The sequence below is a fragment of the Hyla sarda genome, chromosome 6, assembly GCF_029499605.1.
Source record: "Hyla sarda isolate aHylSar1 chromosome 6, aHylSar1.hap1, whole genome shotgun sequence".
NCBI classification, from domain to species: Eukaryota; Metazoa; Chordata; class Amphibia; order Anura; family Hylidae; genus Hyla; species Hyla sarda.
Genome location: NC_079194.1, coordinates 42,070,513 through 42,090,627, shown reverse-complemented (window position 1 = coordinate 42,090,627; position 20,115 = coordinate 42,070,513). Strand labels below are relative to the sequence as shown.

General features: G+C 40.8%; 4 long non-coding RNA genes across 4 annotated transcripts; all 4 read left to right on the top strand.

The window, feature by feature from the left end:
• The first annotated feature begins 576 nt into the window (after positions 1–576).
• On the top strand, positions 577–1,654 carry LOC130277711 (uncharacterized). The gene is made up of 3 exons (XR_008845544.1): positions 577–887; positions 974–1,066; positions 1,166–1,654. It is a non-coding gene; the product is annotated as an uncharacterized LOC130277711 (long non-coding RNA).
• A 4,502-nt stretch (positions 1,655–6,156) lies between these two features.
• On the top strand, positions 6,157–7,234 carry LOC130277710 (uncharacterized). Its single transcript, XR_008845543.1, has 3 exons — positions 6,157–6,467; positions 6,554–6,646; positions 6,746–7,234. It is a non-coding gene; the product is annotated as an uncharacterized LOC130277710 (long non-coding RNA).
• A 4,502-nt stretch (positions 7,235–11,736) lies between these two features.
• Positions 11,737–12,814, top strand: LOC130277707 (uncharacterized). The gene is made up of 3 exons (XR_008845540.1): positions 11,737–12,047; positions 12,134–12,226; positions 12,326–12,814. It is a non-coding gene; the product is annotated as an uncharacterized LOC130277707 (long non-coding RNA).
• Positions 12,815–17,316: 4,502 nt separating this feature from the next.
• LOC130277704 (uncharacterized) lies at positions 17,317–18,394 on the top strand. The gene is made up of 3 exons (XR_008845538.1): positions 17,317–17,627; positions 17,714–17,806; positions 17,906–18,394. It is a non-coding gene; the product is annotated as an uncharacterized LOC130277704 (long non-coding RNA).
• The last annotated feature ends 1,721 nt before the right edge of the window (positions 18,395–20,115 follow it).

Genomic DNA, 20,115 nt, shown 5'->3' with positions numbered 1-20,115 from the left:
TACATTTAAGGTATTTCACCTTTAATTTGACTAATCTATATTACGGGATCTATATGACTCCCTTGTATCTGTGCCTCCCGTTTTTCGATTTAACCCCTATCACTAAACCATTAGGAATTTTCTATGTTATGAAAATTCCCCATCTTTGCAGGAATACTATTTGGCCACTTCACTATGTGCAATACTTTATACATAACATCTATAAGTATTCATTATCAATCGTCTTTTTAGTCACTGGTATTCAAGATCTGTACAGATATTAAACTGTCTAGATTTGTAGCAAAACACCTAGCAAGTTTTCCATTCACTATACCTCTCTCCCCATGTTCCTAGCGGTGAAACGCATTTGCGTTTCACCAACTCAACCATCGGAGTGATCGAAGGGTGAGACGCATTGGCGGTCCACCAATCGGAACATCACATTACAAAGTAGGCTGGAATTTATTCCCTGGGACGCATATGCGTTCCACCAACCGGAACTGCTCTAATGCATCCGGCAGTGGAAGTTATAAGGGTTGCGTTCCACACCCAGTAACTTCCGGGGACGGATGCGTTCCACCCAATAAACATAACGAAGGCACATAGCCGCGCCTCCTATGACACACTTCCGGCTCACTGGTATAAAACAGTGAAAAAGCCGCGATCATGGCACATCACCTCTATCCAGTGATGTCCAAGCACCTAGAGGCCAATGATAGGGTAAGTGCCGTTTTGACCAAGGGAGGGCTCCGCTTCTGTTGGAAACTATCTGCGTCCAATGTGGGGCACACATCTTTGCTCATTGCACTGTATTGTATCTTTCACTTCAGGCCCCAAAGTGGAAGGTCTAATTAGACCCTAGATGGCAATCTGTCAGTAAATCCACCAGGGCATTATCATTTGCTGGGGTGAGTAACAATAAGTGAGTTATGCATGACAACTAGCATAAAACTGTATAATGTATAATGTAAATGGAATATGATGCTTGTTTTAGATCACATGGTCCAGAGTATAAACAATAAACACCGTCAGTCTACATAGGAGAATTAACCACCCAAGCCCTCATACATGGTTATTCAAAACCAAGGTATGAATTATTTATAGATTTATTTATTCTATTTTTTGGCATCATTTTATCATAGTATTTCTTATACAAACATATTTCTGTTTAATTATGTTTTCACAGTTCATCTACATATGCATAGAACCTGAATGGCACTATATCTATGTGTGGAAGTAACAACCACTCTATGCTATTGTCAATAGTGGAACCTACATGGATGTGATGACACATATAAGACTATGGTGTTACATATAAATAATCTTTATGTTTTATTGAATTTAAAGTTATGACATGGTGACCTGTGGTTATTAGACTGACTTTGGACTCTTTGACGGGGTATACAGCACTCTGAATGATTGTTTCGGACTGCAAACTTACCAATCTGGACCCAAACTGTGGTTCCAACTTGCCAGTGACTGACTGACACATCTATCTCTTCTATCTAATGTTTATCTGGTCGGTATTAGACCATCTATTGATCTTGACTATCTACTGTTTTGAACTTAGTCCATATATACCTATTTCTATGTACCCTGGTGTGATATGACTATATACTGGTAGCCTATTATCTCCTCCTCGGTTCCCTGATGAACCCCTAAAACAAGTGGGAGAAACGCGTTGGACAGGAGTATGAGAGAATAATTAGCCAACCACCTGCGAGTGGAAATCACTAAACCCCACCCCCACCCACACTAAACGTAGTGAGGGATAGTCCTAGGATGAGGTAGGACTATTTAGACATAGGTATTCACCTGTTACCCTATACCCATCTTTTGAGCACGGTCCTGTGTTGACCAATTATACTGCCAGTTATGGACTTTTAAAATTTTCGTATTATATATACAGAATCAGAATAAAAGTTATATATTATTTTTGTATCACTGCCTTATTGGATGTTCCTTAAACTCTACATATATAGTATAATTTTTCTCTCCAAGGGCATCTTTATCAATACACCCTATTAGTGAGAAGTCTCATAGGGAAAGGGGTGTTCTTATTGAAGAATAAATTTCCCAGTGATATATTAGTAATTAAGTTTTGATTTAGGATTTGAAAATCCTGTTTTTTGTACTGTAGTGGTATTCATATTCCACGACAGGTGTATTGTACATTGTGTCATGGCAAAAAGTTTCCTGTCTGGAACGTTGGACACTACCACATGGATCGACGAGGCGAAGGATGTCTTCTCTGAAAAAGAATTTACACAGGTGATCCGCACAGCACCTACATTAAACTCTGTATTTAAGGACATAAATAACAGATACCGGGAACAACTGAAATCATGGTGGGAAGTTAAATCCCTGGAAAATTATTTAGCTAACCAAATTGTTCCCAAAGGATTGCGAATAAGAATTATACCAGCAGCGAGGTCTCGGACACCCACTTTGATGCAAAAGTGGGAAAAGGAGGCCACGGCTAGCTCCCTACGTCTAATGCAAATTCTATTAGAGGAGGAGCGAGTCACATTACAAAGCACCACCACCCGATTGAATGAAAGCATCAACATAGCCACCAGTTTAAAAACTGATCCGGATTTTAACAAAAAAGAAACAGAATTACAAAATAATATTGAAAAATATAAATCGCTATTAAAAGAAAGAAAACACAATCAATTTGTGCGTGATCTCAGTGAATTCAGAGAAAATAGAGCATATACAGTACTGTTAAAACAGCAATCGCAGTATACGGACACAGAAGCCTCATCATCAGAAACAGACATCTCTGACTCGGAACGTCCGACGAAACAATGGAATCGTTCCCCATATACCACTCGATATGGAGGGACAGGGAGGTACAACAATCACAGAGGACGAGGAAAAGGACCCAAACCAAACAATTCAAAACCGAGAGGGGGAAACAAACCAAACACACAACCACAAACATCTGGAACCATTGGTATTTCTTCCTCCCTAGCAGCCGCTTCTTTACCCACACATATGCAACAACCCCTACCCTCCCCCTTTCCCTCTCCCTCTGCTTCTTCTTCTTCTTTTTTAGCGAAGAATTGAAATGTGGTGAAACTAAACCAATGGAGATGGGAAATTTGATTGTAAATCTCTCATCTCATATTTTAACAACTGATGAGAATCAGGTACTCAGAAAGGGCCTGTCCTTTGTCCCGGTGAACAAACCCGATGTGTTCGCCTGGATAAAGGACATTCATCTATTTGGGAGACGTCTAAAATGGAGAAAGTTCTTCAAATTACACGATCAAAGGAAATGCCTAGAACTGGGTATAGATACAACCGATCTGGAAGGAGTCAATCTATTATCATCACTATTGGAGGAAAACGACAGGGCCATTGGACAAGGTCCTTTTTCCACCTGCCGTAATAAAAGCAACCTCCTGGCACCTATAGGTGATAGGGACTGCATTGATACCTTCATTGATGTCGTGTGCCATGAGCTGGAAAGATCACTGAATGGCTTTAAGGTGTCTGGTTTTAATCTATCTCGGAATGAACATCTAGCACTTAAACAACTGGAACAGAACGAATCAATCATCATAAAACCATCGGACAAAGGGGGAAATCTGGTACTGTTGGACCATAAACAATATGTAGAAATGTGCTGTAACATCCTGTCAGACGTCACAACATATCGTATTCTGAGTAGTAATCCCACCCAGATCTTTCATAAACAATTGGAATCTATTCTGAAAGAGGCAGCGACCTCTAAATTAATTGACGACAAAGAATACTCATTTCTACTACCAAAAGCACCTCGACTGGCAACCTTTTATGGATTACCAAAAATACATAAAGGACTGCAACCTTTAAAATGCAGGCCAATAGTATCAGGTATCAATAATCTAACACAAAACTGTGGAATCTATTTGGATGAGATTCTAAGACCCTTTGTCATAAGTCTTCCGTCATATCTACGTGATACACAGGATCTTTTGAGCAAAATACAAGATCTAAGTATTGAACAAGACTGGTGGTTGTGCTCTATAGACGTAGAAGCACTCTACAGCTCAATACCTCACGAGGCAGGAATAAAAGCAGTGCAGCATTTCATCCGAAGCAGAGGGGTCCAGTTTGCATTACATAATGAATTCATCCTATTGCTTCTTCATTTCATACTCACTCACAATTTTTTCATCTTCAACTCTGTCCTATACCACCAGCTCAGGGGCACGGCAATGGGCAGCCCAGTGGCGCCCACCTATGCCAACTTGCTCCTGGGCTGGTGGGAGGAAATCATAGTATTTGGGGAAGCTAATCAGTCATACCACCACCACATACAATATTGGGGCCGCTACATCGACGATGTAGCGGTCATTTGGTCAGGATCGAGGGAAGACTTTGATGCATTTATGACGTCACTCAATGACAACCCGATAGGCCTTGGTTTCACCTCAGAAATCCATAATGATCAATTGGCCTTTTTGGATGTCCTACTGTCCAAAAATCAGCAAGAGGGGATTGATACGACTATACATAGAAAGACCACTGCAGGGAATAACTTACTTACTTGGAGCAGCCATCATCCCTTCCCATTAAAGAGGGGCATCCCAAAAGGGCAATACATGCGCCTACGAAGGAACTGTTCATCTACAGACTCCTTCAAAATTGAATCAGCAAAACTTAGGGAAAGATTTAGGGAAAGAGGGTACCCAGATAAAATTCTAAGGGAAGCCTACCAACAAACAAGACCCCTAGACAGGATTCCTCTACTCCAGTCCAAACCAAAGGACCCTTTGGCAAAGGCTCCGACTCGAATCATTGGAACCTTTGATGCGGCATCTAAAGAGATCCGTAACATTATATGTCGACATTGGACAATACTGAGTTCGGATCCATTGATGAGTGAACTAGTGGAACCAAGACCAGTCATCACATATCGTAGGGGAAAAAACTTGAATGATGTACTGGTCCACAGTCACTATACTCCCCCTAAAGCAAAGAGAACCTGGCTGGATAAACCAGTGATGGGGACATACCGGTGCGGAGAATGCAAAGCCTGCAAATACATACATGTAACAAAAGAGTTCTGTGGACCTGATGAAACTAAAACATACAAATGCCGGCAGTATGCAAATTGTAAAACCAAAGGAGTAATATATTTGGCCAAATGCCCTTGCCCGCTATACTATGTTGGTAAAACCATCCGCGAGTTTCGGCGAAGAATTTTGGAGCATATGGGTGATATTAAACATCAAAGAGAGAAACCCATTGCAACTCACATGTATCTCAAACATCGTGAAAACATGTATGACCTCAAATTTCAAGCCATTGAAGTTTGGATGAAGGATCCAAGAGGGGGCGATCAAGACAGGATACTTATGCAGAAGGAAACCAAGTGGATCTACCGCCTTGGCACCCTATCACCACGTGGTTTAAATGATTCCCTGTCATTTGTGCCTTTTATTTAAGGCTATTTATTTAAGGTATTCTATTTCAAGCATTCCACCTCCCCTGGGATTATTTTATACCACTAATCATCGGTAACATTCTATGTCATAGATATTACCTATCGTGGCACAGACTGTATTTAGCACCTTAAACTACTTTTCCTCTTATTTCCTCATTTTTTACATTTAAGGTATTTCACCTTTAATTTGACTAATCTATATTACGGGATCTATATGACTCCCTTGTATCTGTGCCTCCCGTTTTTCGATTTAACCCCTATCACTAAACCATTAGGAATTTTCTATGTTATGAAAATTCCCCATCTTTGCAGGAATACTATTTGGCCACTTCACTATGTGCAATACTTTATACATAACATCTATAAGTATTCATTATCAATCGTCTTTTTAGTCACTGGTATTCAAGATCTGTACAGATATTAAACTGTCTAGATTTGTAGCAAAACACCTAGCAAGTTTTCCATTCACTATACCTCTCTCCCCATGTTCCTAGCGGTGAAACGCATTTGCGTTTCACCAACTCAACCATCGGAGTGATCGAAGGGTGAGACGCATTGGCGGTCCACCAATCGGAACATCACATTACAAAGTAGGCTGGAATTTATTCCCTGGGACGCATATGCGTTCCACCAACCGGAACTGCTCTAATGCATCCGGCAGTGGAAGTTATAAGGGTTGCGTTCCACACCCAGTAACTTCCGGGGACGGATGCGTTCCACCCAATAAACATAACGAAGGCACATAGCCGCGCCTCCTATGACACACTTCCGGCTCACTGGTATAAAACAGTGAAAAAGCCGCGATCATGGCACATCACCTCTATCCAGTGATGTCCAAGCACCTAGAGGCCAATGATAGGGTAAGTGCCGTTTTGACCAAGGGAGGGCTCCGCTTCTGTTGGAAACTATCTGCGTCCAATGTGGGGCACACATCTTTGCTCATTGCACTGTATTGTATCTTTCACTTCAGGCCCCAAAGTGGAAGGTCTAATTAGACCCTAGATGGCAATCTGTCAGTAAATCCACCAGGGCATTATCATTTGCTGGGGTGAGTAACAATAAGTGAGTTATGCATGACAACTAGCATAAAACTGTATAATGTATAATGTAAATGGAATATGATGCTTGTTTTAGATCACATGGTCCAGAGTATAAACAATAAACACCGTCAGTCTACATAGGAGAATTAACCACCCAAGCCCTCATACATGGTTATTCAAAACCAAGGTATGAATTATTTATAGATTTATTTATTCTATTTTTTGGCATCATTTTATCATAGTATTTCTTATACAAACATATTTCTGTTTAATTATGTTTTCACAGTTCATCTACATATGCATAGAACCTGAATGGCACTATATCTATGTGTGGAAGTAACAACCACTCTATGCTATTGTCAATAGTGGAACCTACATGGATGTGATGACACATATAAGACTATGGTGTTACATATAAATAATCTTTATGTTTTATTGAATTTAAAGTTATGACATGGTGACCTGTGGTTATTAGACTGACTTTGGACTCTTTGACGGGGTATACAGCACTCTGAATGATTGTTTCGGACTGCAAACTTACCAATCTGGACCCAAACTGTGGTTCCAACTTGCCAGTGACTGACTGACACATCTATCTCTTCTATCTAATGTTTATCTGGTCGGTATTAGACCATCTATTGATCTTGACTATCTACTGTTTTGAACTTAGTCCATATATACCTATTTCTATGTACCCTGGTGTGATATGACTATATACTGGTAGCCTATTATCTCCTCCTCGGTTCCCTGATGAACCCCTAAAACAAGTGGGAGAAACGCGTTGGACAGGAGTATGAGAGAATAATTAGCCAACCACCTGCGAGTGGAAATCACTAAACCCCACCCCCACCCACACTAAACGTAGTGAGGGATAGTCCTAGGATGAGGTAGGACTATTTAGACATAGGTATTCACCTGTTACCCTATACCCATCTTTTGAGCACGGTCCTGTGTTGACCAATTATACTGCCAGTTATGGACTTTTAAAATTTTCGTATTATATATACAGAATCAGAATAAAAGTTATATATTATTTTTGTATCACTGCCTTATTGGATGTTCCTTAAACTCTACATATATAGTATAATTTTTCTCTCCAAGGGCATCTTTATCAATACACCCTATTAGTGAGAAGTCTCATAGGGAAAGGGGTGTTCTTATTGAAGAATAAATTTCCCAGTGATATATTAGTAATTAAGTTTTGATTTAGGATTTGAAAATCCTGTTTTTTGTACTGTAGTGGTATTCATATTCCACGACAGGTGTATTGTACATTGTGTCATGGCAAAAAGTTTCCTGTCTGGAACGTTGGACACTACCACATGGATCGACGAGGCGAAGGATGTCTTCTCTGAAAAAGAATTTACACAGGTGATCCGCACAGCACCTACATTAAACTCTGTATTTAAGGACATAAATAACAGATACCGGGAACAACTGAAATCATGGTGGGAAGTTAAATCCCTGGAAAATTATTTAGCTAACCAAATTGTTCCCAAAGGATTGCGAATAAGAATTATACCAGCAGCGAGGTCTCGGACACCCACTTTGATGCAAAAGTGGGAAAAGGAGGCCACGGCTAGCTCCCTACGTCTAATGCAAATTCTATTAGAGGAGGAGCGAGTCACATTACAAAGCACCACCACCCGATTGAATGAAAGCATCAACATAGCCACCAGTTTAAAAACTGATCCGGATTTTAACAAAAAAGAAACAGAATTACAAAATAATATTGAAAAATATAAATCGCTATTAAAAGAAAGAAAACACAATCAATTTGTGCGTGATCTCAGTGAATTCAGAGAAAATAGAGCATATACAGTACTGTTAAAACAGCAATCGCAGTATACGGACACAGAAGCCTCATCATCAGAAACAGACATCTCTGACTCGGAACGTCCGACGAAACAATGGAATCGTTCCCCATATACCACTCGATATGGAGGGACAGGGAGGTACAACAATCACAGAGGACGAGGAAAAGGACCCAAACCAAACAATTCAAAACCGAGAGGGGGAAACAAACCAAACACACAACCACAAACATCTGGAACCATTGGTATTTCTTCCTCCCTAGCAGCCGCTTCTTTACCCACACATATGCAACAACCCCTACCCTCCCCCTTTCCCTCTCCCTCTGCTTCTTCTTCTTCTTTTTTAGCGAAGAATTGAAATGTGGTGAAACTAAACCAATGGAGATGGGAAATTTGATTGTAAATCTCTCATCTCATATTTTAACAACTGATGAGAATCAGGTACTCAGAAAGGGCCTGTCCTTTGTCCCGGTGAACAAACCCGATGTGTTCGCCTGGATAAAGGACATTCATCTATTTGGGAGACGTCTAAAATGGAGAAAGTTCTTCAAATTACACGATCAAAGGAAATGCCTAGAACTGGGTATAGATACAACCGATCTGGAAGGAGTCAATCTATTATCATCACTATTGGAGGAAAACGACAGGGCCATTGGACAAGGTCCTTTTTCCACCTGCCGTAATAAAAGCAACCTCCTGGCACCTATAGGTGATAGGGACTGCATTGATACCTTCATTGATGTCGTGTGCCATGAGCTGGAAAGATCACTGAATGGCTTTAAGGTGTCTGGTTTTAATCTATCTCGGAATGAACATCTAGCACTTAAACAACTGGAACAGAACGAATCAATCATCATAAAACCATCGGACAAAGGGGGAAATCTGGTACTGTTGGACCATAAACAATATGTAGAAATGTGCTGTAACATCCTGTCAGACGTCACAACATATCGTATTCTGAGTAGTAATCCCACCCAGATCTTTCATAAACAATTGGAATCTATTCTGAAAGAGGCAGCGACCTCTAAATTAATTGACGACAAAGAATACTCATTTCTACTACCAAAAGCACCTCGACTGGCAACCTTTTATGGATTACCAAAAATACATAAAGGACTGCAACCTTTAAAATGCAGGCCAATAGTATCAGGTATCAATAATCTAACACAAAACTGTGGAATCTATTTGGATGAGATTCTAAGACCCTTTGTCATAAGTCTTCCGTCATATCTACGTGATACACAGGATCTTTTGAGCAAAATACAAGATCTAAGTATTGAACAAGACTGGTGGTTGTGCTCTATAGACGTAGAAGCACTCTACAGCTCAATACCTCACGAGGCAGGAATAAAAGCAGTGCAGCATTTCATCCGAAGCAGAGGGGTCCAGTTTGCATTACATAATGAATTCATCCTATTGCTTCTTCATTTCATACTCACTCACAATTTTTTCATCTTCAACTCTGTCCTATACCACCAGCTCAGGGGCACGGCAATGGGCAGCCCAGTGGCGCCCACCTATGCCAACTTGCTCCTGGGCTGGTGGGAGGAAATCATAGTATTTGGGGAAGCTAATCAGTCATACCACCACCACATACAATATTGGGGCCGCTACATCGACGATGTAGCGGTCATTTGGTCAGGATCGAGGGAAGACTTTGATGCATTTATGACGTCACTCAATGACAACCCGATAGGCCTTGGTTTCACCTCAGAAATCCATAATGATCAATTGGCCTTTTTGGATGTCCTACTGTCCAAAAATCAGCAAGAGGGGATTGATACGACTATACATAGAAAGACCACTGCAGGGAATAACTTACTTACTTGGAGCAGCCATCATCCCTTCCCATTAAAGAGGGGCATCCCAAAAGGGCAATACATGCGCCTACGAAGGAACTGTTCATCTACAGACTCCTTCAAAATTGAATCAGCAAAACTTAGGGAAAGATTTAGGGAAAGAGGGTACCCAGATAAAATTCTAAGGGAAGCCTACCAACAAACAAGACCCCTAGACAGGATTCCTCTACTCCAGTCCAAACCAAAGGACCCTTTGGCAAAGGCTCCGACTCGAATCATTGGAACCTTTGATGCGGCATCTAAAGAGATCCGTAACATTATATGTCGACATTGGACAATACTGAGTTCGGATCCATTGATGAGTGAACTAGTGGAACCAAGACCAGTCATCACATATCGTAGGGGAAAAAACTTGAATGATGTACTGGTCCACAGTCACTATACTCCCCCTAAAGCAAAGAGAACCTGGCTGGATAAACCAGTGATGGGGACATACCGGTGCGGAGAATGCAAAGCCTGCAAATACATACATGTAACAAAAGAGTTCTGTGGACCTGATGAAACTAAAACATACAAATGCCGGCAGTATGCAAATTGTAAAACCAAAGGAGTAATATATTTGGCCAAATGCCCTTGCCCGCTATACTATGTTGGTAAAACCATCCGCGAGTTTCGGCGAAGAATTTTGGAGCATATGGGTGATATTAAACATCAAAGAGAGAAACCCATTGCAACTCACATGTATCTCAAACATCGTGAAAACATGTATGACCTCAAATTTCAAGCCATTGAAGTTTTGATGAAGGATCCAAGAGGGGGCGATCAAGACAGGATACTTATGCAGAAGGAAACCAAGTGGATCTACCGCCTTGGCACCCTATCACCACGTGGTTTAAATGATTCCCTGTCATTTGTGCCTTTTATTTAAGGCTATTTATTTAAGGTATTCTATTCAAGGCATTCCACCTCCCCTGGGATTATTTTATACCACTAATCATCGGTAACATTCTATGTCATAGATATTACCTATCGTGGCACAGACTGTATTTAGCACCTTAAACTACTTTTCCTCTTATTTCCTCATTTTTTACATTTAAGGTATTTCACCTTTAATTTGACTAATCTATATTACGGGATCTATATGACTCCCTTGTATCTGTGCCTCCCGTTTTTCGATTTAACCCCTATCACTAAACCATTAGGAATTTTCTATGTTATGAAAATTCCCCATCTTTGCAGGAATACTATTTGGCCACTTCACTATGTGCAATACTTTATACATAACATCTATAAGTATTCATTATCAATCGTCTTTTTAGTCACTGGTATTCAAGATCTGTACAGATATTAAACTGTCTAGATTTGTAGCAAAACACCTAGCAAGTTTTCCATTCACTATACCTCTCTCCCCATGTTCCTAGCGGTGAAACGCATTTGCGTTTCACCAACTCAACCATCGGAGTGATCGAAGGGTGAGACGCATTGGCGGTCCACCAATCGGAACATCACATTACAAAGTAGGCTGGAATTTATTCCCTGGGACGCATATGCGTTCCACCAACCGGAACTGCTCTAATGCATCCGGCAGTGGAAGTTATAAGGGTTGCGTTCCACACCCAGTAACTTCCGGGGACGGATGCGTTCCACCCAATAAACATAACGAAGGCACATAGCCGCGCCTCCTATGACACACTTCCGGCTCACTGGTATAAAACAGTGAAAAAGCCGCGATCATGGCACATCACCTCTATCCAGTGATGTCCAAGCACCTAGAGGCCAATGATAGGGTAAGTGCCGTTTTGACCAAGGGAGGGCTCCGCTTCTGTTGGAAACTATCTGCGTCCAATGTGGGGCACACATCTTTGCTCATTGCACTGTATTGTATCTTTCACTTCAGGCCCCAAAGTGGAAGGTCTAATTAGACCCTAGATGGCAATCTGTCAGTAAATCCACCAGGGCATTATCATTTGCTGGGGTGAGTAACAATAAGTGAGTTATGCATGACAACTAGCATAAAACTGTATAATGTATAATGTAAATGGAATATGATGCTTGTTTTAGATCACATGGTCCAGAGTATAAACAATAAACACCGTCAGTCTACATAGGAGAATTAACCACCCAAGCCCTCATACATGGTTATTCAAAACCAAGGTATGAATTATTTATAGATTTATTTATTCTATTTTTTGGCATCATTTTATCATAGTATTTCTTATACAAACATATTTCTGTTTAATTATGTTTTCACAGTTCATCTACATATGCATAGAACCTGAATGGCACTATATCTATGTGTGGAAGTAACAACCACTCTATGCTATTGTCAATAGTGGAACCTACATGGATGTGATGACACATATAAGACTATGGTGTTACATATAAATAATCTTTATGTTTTATTGAATTTAAAGTTATGACATGGTGACCTGTGGTTATTAGACTGACTTTGGACTCTTTGACGGGGTATACAGCACTCTGAATGATTGTTTCGGACTGCAAACTTACCAATCTGGACCCAAACTGTGGTTCCAACTTGCCAGTGACTGACTGACACATCTATCTCTTCTATCTAATGTTTATCTGGTCGGTATTAGACCATCTATTGATCTTGACTATCTACTGTTTTGAACTTAGTCCATATATACCTATTTCTATGTACCCTGGTGTGATATGACTATATACTGGTAGCCTATTATCTCCTCCTCGGTTCCCTGATGAACCCCTAAAACAAGTGGGAGAAACGCGTTGGACAGGAGTATGAGAGAATAATTAGCCAACCACCTGCGAGTGGAAATCACTAAACCCCACCCCCACCCACACTAAACGTAGTGAGGGATAGTCCTAGGATGAGGTAGGACTATTTAGACATAGGTATTCACCTGTTACCCTATACCCATCTTTTGAGCACGGTCCTGTGTTGACCAATTATACTGCCAGTTATGGACTTTTAAAATTTTCGTATTATATATACAGAATCAGAATAAAAGTTATATATTATTTTTGTATCACTGCCTTATTGGATGTTCCTTAAACTCTACATATATAGTATAATTTTTCTCTCCAAGGGCATCTTTATCAATACACCCTATTAGTGAGAAGTCTCATAGGGAAAGGGGTGTTCTTATTGAAGAATAAATTTCCCAGTGATATATTAGTAATTAAGTTTTGATTTAGGATTTGAAAATCCTGTTTTTTGTACTGTAGTGGTATTCATATTCCACGACAGGTGTATTGTACATTGTGTCATGGCAAAAAGTTTCCTGTCTGGAACGTTGGACACTACCACATGGATCGACGAGGCGAAGGATGTCTTCTCTGAAAAAGAATTTACACAGGTGATCCGCACAGCACCTACATTAAACTCTGTATTTAAGGACATAAATAACAGATACCGGGAACAACTGAAATCATGGTGGGAAGTTAAATCCCTGGAAAATTATTTAGCTAACCAAATTGTTCCCAAAGGATTGCGAATAAGAATTATACCAGCAGCGAGGTCTCGGACACCCACTTTGATGCAAAAGTGGGAAAAGGAGGCCACGGCTAGCTCCCTACGTCTAATGCAAATTCTATTAGAGGAGGAGCGAGTCACATTACAAAGCACCACCACCCGATTGAATGAAAGCATCAACATAGCCACCAGTTTAAAAACTGATCCGGATTTTAACAAAAAAGAAACAGAATTACAAAATAATATTGAAAAATATAAATCGCTATTAAAAGAAAGAAAACACAATCAATTTGTGCGTGATCTCAGTGAATTCAGAGAAAATAGAGCATATACAGTACTGTTAAAACAGCAATCGCAGTATACGGACACAGAAGCCTCATCATCAGAAACAGACATCTCTGACTCGGAACGTCCGACGAAACAATGGAATCGTTCCCCATATACCACTCGATATGGAGGGACAGGGAGGTACAACAATCACAGAGGACGAGGAAAAGGACCCAAACCAAACAATTCAAAACCGAGAGGGGGAAACAAACCAAACACACAACCACAAACATCTGGAACCATTGGTATTTCTTCCTCCCTAGCAGCCGCTTCTTTACCCACACATATGCAACAACCCCTACCCTCCCCCTTTCCCTCTCCCTCTGCTTCTTCTTCTTCTTTTTTAGCGAAGAATTGAAATGTGGTGAAACTAAACCAATGGAGATGGGAAATTTGATTGTAAATCTCTCATCTCATATTTTAACAACTGATGAGAATCAGGTACTCAGAAAGGGCCTGTCCTTTGTCCCGGTGAACAAACCCGATGTGTTCGCCTGGATAAAGGACATTCATCTATTTGGGAGACGTCTAAAATGGAGAAAGTTCTTCAAATTACACGATCAAAGGAAATGCCTAGAACTGGGTATAGATACAACCGATCTGGAAGGAGTCAATCTATTATCATCACTATTGGAGGAAAACGACAGGGCCATTGGACAAGGTCCTTTTTCCACCTGCCGTAATAAAAGCAACCTCCTGGCACCTATAGGTGATAGGGACTGCATTGATACCTTCATTGATGTCGTGTGCCATGAGCTGGAAAGATCACTGAATGGCTTTAAGGTGTCTGGTTTTAATCTATCTCGGAATGAACATCTAGCACTTAAACAACTGGAACAGAACGAATCAATCATCATAAAACCATCGGACAAAGGGGGAAATCTGGTACTGTTGGACCATAAACAATATGTAGAAATGTGCTGTAACATCCTGTCAGACGTCACAACATATCGTATTCTGAGTAGTAATCCCACCCAGATCTTTCATAAACAATTGGAATCTATTCTGAAAGAGGCAGCGACCTCTAAATTAATTGACGACAAAGAATACTCATTTCTACTACCAAAAGCACCTCGACTGGCAACCTTTTATGGATTACCAAAAATACATAAAGGACTGCAACCTTTAAAATGCAGGCCAATAGTATCAGGTATCAATAATCTAACACAAAACTGTGGAATCTATTTGGATGAGATTCTAAGACCCTTTGTCATAAGTCTTCCGTCATATCTACGTGATACACAGGATCTTTTGAGCAAAATACAAGATCTAAGTATTGAACAAGACTGGTGGTTGTGCTCTATAGACGTAGAAGCACTCTACAGCTCAATACCTCACGAGGCAGGAATAAAAGCAGTGCAGCATTTCATCCGAAGCAGAGGGGTCCAGTTTGCATTACATAATGAATTCATCCTATTGCTTCTTCATTTCATACTCACTCACAATTTTTTCATCTTCAACTCTGTCCTATACCACCAGCTCAGGGGCACGGCAATGGGCAGCCCAGTGGCGCCCACCTATGCCAACTTGCTCCTGGGCTGGTGGGAGGAAATCATAGTATTTGGGGAAGCTAATCAGTCATACCACCACCACATACAATATTGGGGCCGCTACATCGACGATGTAGCGGTCATTTGGTCAGGATCGAGGGAAGACTTTGATGCATTTATGATGTCACTCAATGACAACCCGATAGGCCTTGGTTTCACCTCAGAAATCCATAATGATCAATTGGCCTTTTTGGATGTCCTACTGTCCAAAAATCAGCAAGAGGGGATTGATACGACTATACATAGAAAGACCACTGCAGGGAATAACTTACTTACTTGGAGCAGCCATCATCCCTTCCCATTAAAGAGGGGCATCCCAAAAGGGCAATACATGCGCCTACGAAGGAACTGTTCATCTACAGACTCCTTCAAAATTGAATCAGCAAAACTTAGGGAAAGATTTAGGGAAAGAGGGTACCCAGATAAAATTCTAAGGGAAGCCTACCAACAAACAAGACCCCTAGACAGGATTCCTCTACTCCAGTCCAAACCAAAGGACCCTTTGGCAAAGGCTCCGACTCGAATCATTGGAACCTTTGATGCGGCATCTAAAGAGATCCGTAACATTATATGTCGACATTGGACAATACTGAGTTCGGATCCATTGATGAGTGAACTAGTGGAACCAAGACCAGTCATCACATATCGTAGGGGAAAAAACTTGAATGATGTACTGGTCCACAGTCACTATACTCCCCCTAAAGCAAAGAGAACCTGGCTGGATAAACCAGTGATGGGGACATACCGGTGCGGAGAATGCAAAGCCTGCAAATACATACATGTAACAAAAGAGTTCTGTGGACCTGATGAAACTAAAACATACAAATGCCGGCAGTATGCAAATTGTAAAACCAAAGGAGTAATATATTTGGCCAAATGCCCTTGCCCGCTATACTATGTTGGTAAAACCATCCGCGAGTTTCGGCGAAGAATTTTGGAGCATATGGGTGATATTAAACATCAAAGAGAGAAACCCATTGCAACTCACATGTATCTCAAACATCGTGAAAACATGTATGACCTCAAATTTCAAGCCATTGAAGTTTTGATGAAGGATCCAAGAGGGGGCGATCAAGACAGGATACTTATGCAGAAGGAAACCAAGTGGATCTACCGCCTTGGCACCCTATCACCACGTGGTTTAAATGATTCCCTGTCATTTGTGCCTTTTATTTAAGGCTATTTATTTAAGGTATTCTATTCAAGGCATTCCACCTCCCCTGGGATTATTTTATACCACTAATCATCGGTAACATTCTATGTCATAGATATTACCTATCGTGGCACAGACTGTATTTAGCACCTTAAACTACTTTTCCTCTTATTTCCTCATTTTTTACATTTAAGGTATTTCACCTTTAATTTGACTAATCTATATTACGGGATCTATATGACTCCCTTGTATCTGTGCCTCCCGTTTTTCGATTTAACCCCTATCACTAAACCATTAGGAATTTTCTATGTTATGAAAATTCCCCATCTTTGCAGGAATACTATTTGGCCACTTCACTATGTGCAATACTTTATACATAACATCTATAAGTATTCATTATCAATCGTCTTTTTAGTCACTGGTATTCAAGATCTGTACAGATATTAAACTGTCTAGATTTGTAGCAAAACACCTAGCAAGTTTTCCATTCACTATACCTCTCTCCCCATGTTCCTAGCGGTGAAACGCATTTGCGTTTCACCAACTCAACCATCGGAGTGATCGAAGGGTGAGACGCATTGGCGGTCCACCAATCGGAACATCACATTACAAAGTAGGCTGGAATTTATTCCCTGGGACGCATATGCGTTCCACCAACCGGAACTGCTCTAATGCATCCGGCAGTGGAAGTTATAAGGGTTGCGTTCCACACCCAGTAACTTCCGGGGACGGATGCGTTCCACCCAATAAACATAACGAAGGCACATAGCCGCGCCTCCTATGACACACTTCCGGCTCACTGGTATAAAACAGTGAAAAAGCCGCGATCATGGCACATCACCTCTATCCAGTGATGTCCAAGCACCTAGAGGCCAATGATAGGGTAAGTGCCGTTTTGACCAAGGGAGGGCTCCGCTTCTGTTGGAAACTATCTGCGTCCAATGTGGGGCACACATCTTTGCTCATTGCACTGTATTGTATCTTTCACTTCAGGCCCCAAAGTGGAAGGTCTAATTAGACCCTAGATGGCAATCTGTCAGTAAATCCACCAGGGCATTATCATTTGCTGGGGTGAGTAACAATAAGTGAGTTATGCATGACAACTAGCATAAAACTGTATAATGTATAATGTAAATGGAATATGATGCTTGTTTTAGATCACATGGTCCAGAGTATAAACAATAAACACCGTCAGTCTACATAGGAGAATTAACCACCCAAGCCCTCATACATGGTTATTCAAAACCAAGGTATGAATTATTTATAGATTTATTTATTCTATTTTTTGGCATCATTTTATCATAGTATTTCTTATACAAACATATTTCTGTTTAATTATGTTTTCACAGTTCATCTACATATGCATAGAACCTGAATGGCACTATATCTATGTGTGGAAGTAACAACCACTCTATGCTATTGTCAATAGTGGAACCTACATGGATGTGATGACACATATAAGACTATGGTGTTACATATAAATAATCTTTATGTTTTATTGAATTTAAAGTTATGACATGGTGACCTGTGGTTATTAGACTGACTTTGGACTCTTTGACGGGGTATACAGCACTCTGAATGATTGTTTCGGACTGCAAACTTACCAATCTGGACCCAAACTGTGGTTCCAACTTGCCAGTGACTGACTGACACATCTATCTCTTCTATCTAATGTTTATCTGGTCGGTATTAGACCATCTATTGATCTTGACTATCTACTGTTTTGAACTTAGTCCATATATACCTATTTCTATGTACCCTGGTGTGATATGACTATATACTGGTAGCCTATTATCTCCTCCTCGGTTCCCTGATGAACCCCTAAAACAAGTGGGAGAAACGCGTTGGACAGGAGTATGAGAGAATAATTAGCCAACCACCTGCGAGTGGAAATCACTAAACCCCACCCCCACCCACACTAAACGTAGTGAGGGATAGTCCTAGGATGAGGTAGGACTATTTAGACATAGGTATTCACCTGTTACCCTATACCCATCTTTTGAGCACGGTCCTGTGTTGACCAATTATACTGCCAGTTATGGACTTTTAAAATTTTCGTATTATATATACAGAATCAGAATAAAAGTTATATATTATTTTTGTATCACTGCCTTATTGGATGTTCCTTAAACTCTACATATATTTTACATAGAGGTCCTCAACCTATTTAGTGCTCATATACAGTAAGTGGGTTACTAATCATGTGTTGAGCTACATTGACTCCAATTATGCTATGAATTACTATCTTCCATTTTCAGGCTGGTATTTAGGTGTGAATCATCACACACTCTAGTGGAACGAGGGGCCAAAGGTCTGTTCTATCTGTTCTGTTCTGGACATCTCTTAGCTCATTGACGTGGAAGCATGTCTACAGCCTTACCTGCTAAATGGGGGCTAGCCGTTGTACGCCGGAAGCAATGTTTTTATATGTCGGTGGTAAGGATCGCAATGCATGGCTGTGTGCCCTGATTTAATAAATTCTTATAGAATTTTTCCAATTTTTAAACATTATAATCTTTTATTTTTTGTGTTAGAGAAGTATGAAGTGTGAGGATACATTTTATAATCCTCCCAGCTCACTCCTCCCATCATGATAAACCATTCCCTGACATAGTTTTATATATTTTTTAGCTTTCTACCTTGATATTGTTATGTATATTCTGCTCAATCTCAGTCACCTCCATAACCTGGGAAGGGGTGTTACCCAGCAGGTGTGACATAATTTTAAGCCCTGCTGAGAAGAACTTTCTTTCTTTCTCTGCTATGCAGCTCTGAACACACAGCCCAGAGCAGCTCAGTGGGAGATTGGCTGTGATTGGCTGAGACCGCCCCCCCACCCATTAGCTCTGTGCACTCAACTCTACTGTTTGTCAGATCTGCCCAGCAGCTGCAAAAAGGAGCAGAAATATCTAGCACAATGTTTAGCACAGTATTTAGCACTGTGCCCTGAAGACATTATGACTCTACAGCAGTGTTTTTTTTTTTTTTCAAACAGGGTGCCTCTAGCTGTTGCAAAACTACAACTCCCAGCATGTCTGGACATCCTGGCTGTCCAGACAGGCTGGAAGTTGTAGTTTCGCAACAGGTGAAGGCACTCTGGTTAGGAAGCACTGCTCTACAGTCTAGCTGAGCTCAAAGTGAAAAGGGAGCAGAAATATTTAGCTCTATAAAATAATACTTCAAAGGTATAGTGGTACTATTGCTACATAGCAATCAGGATCACTGGGCTGTGGTACCTCTATCACAGCTGGAGACCAAAGTCCAAAATGTGCGGGTCTGGCAGTGATGGGAACCATTAAACAGCTTACATTGACGTGATCTGAAATGGCAGGAGGTGCTCAACCCCAAGTGCAGTTGTGCACCTACACTGGGGTGGAGGTCCTGTACTTGTGGTCCTTTGCTATGGGCGATCCCCAGCATAATATGCATACAATGGAGGATGCCTGCGGACTGTCACAAGTACCACAATGACATCCTACACCAGATAAATGTGTGGATGTGTAACACTCATAATTTAAACATTAAACAACTACATTGACATGGTCTGAAATTGCAGGAG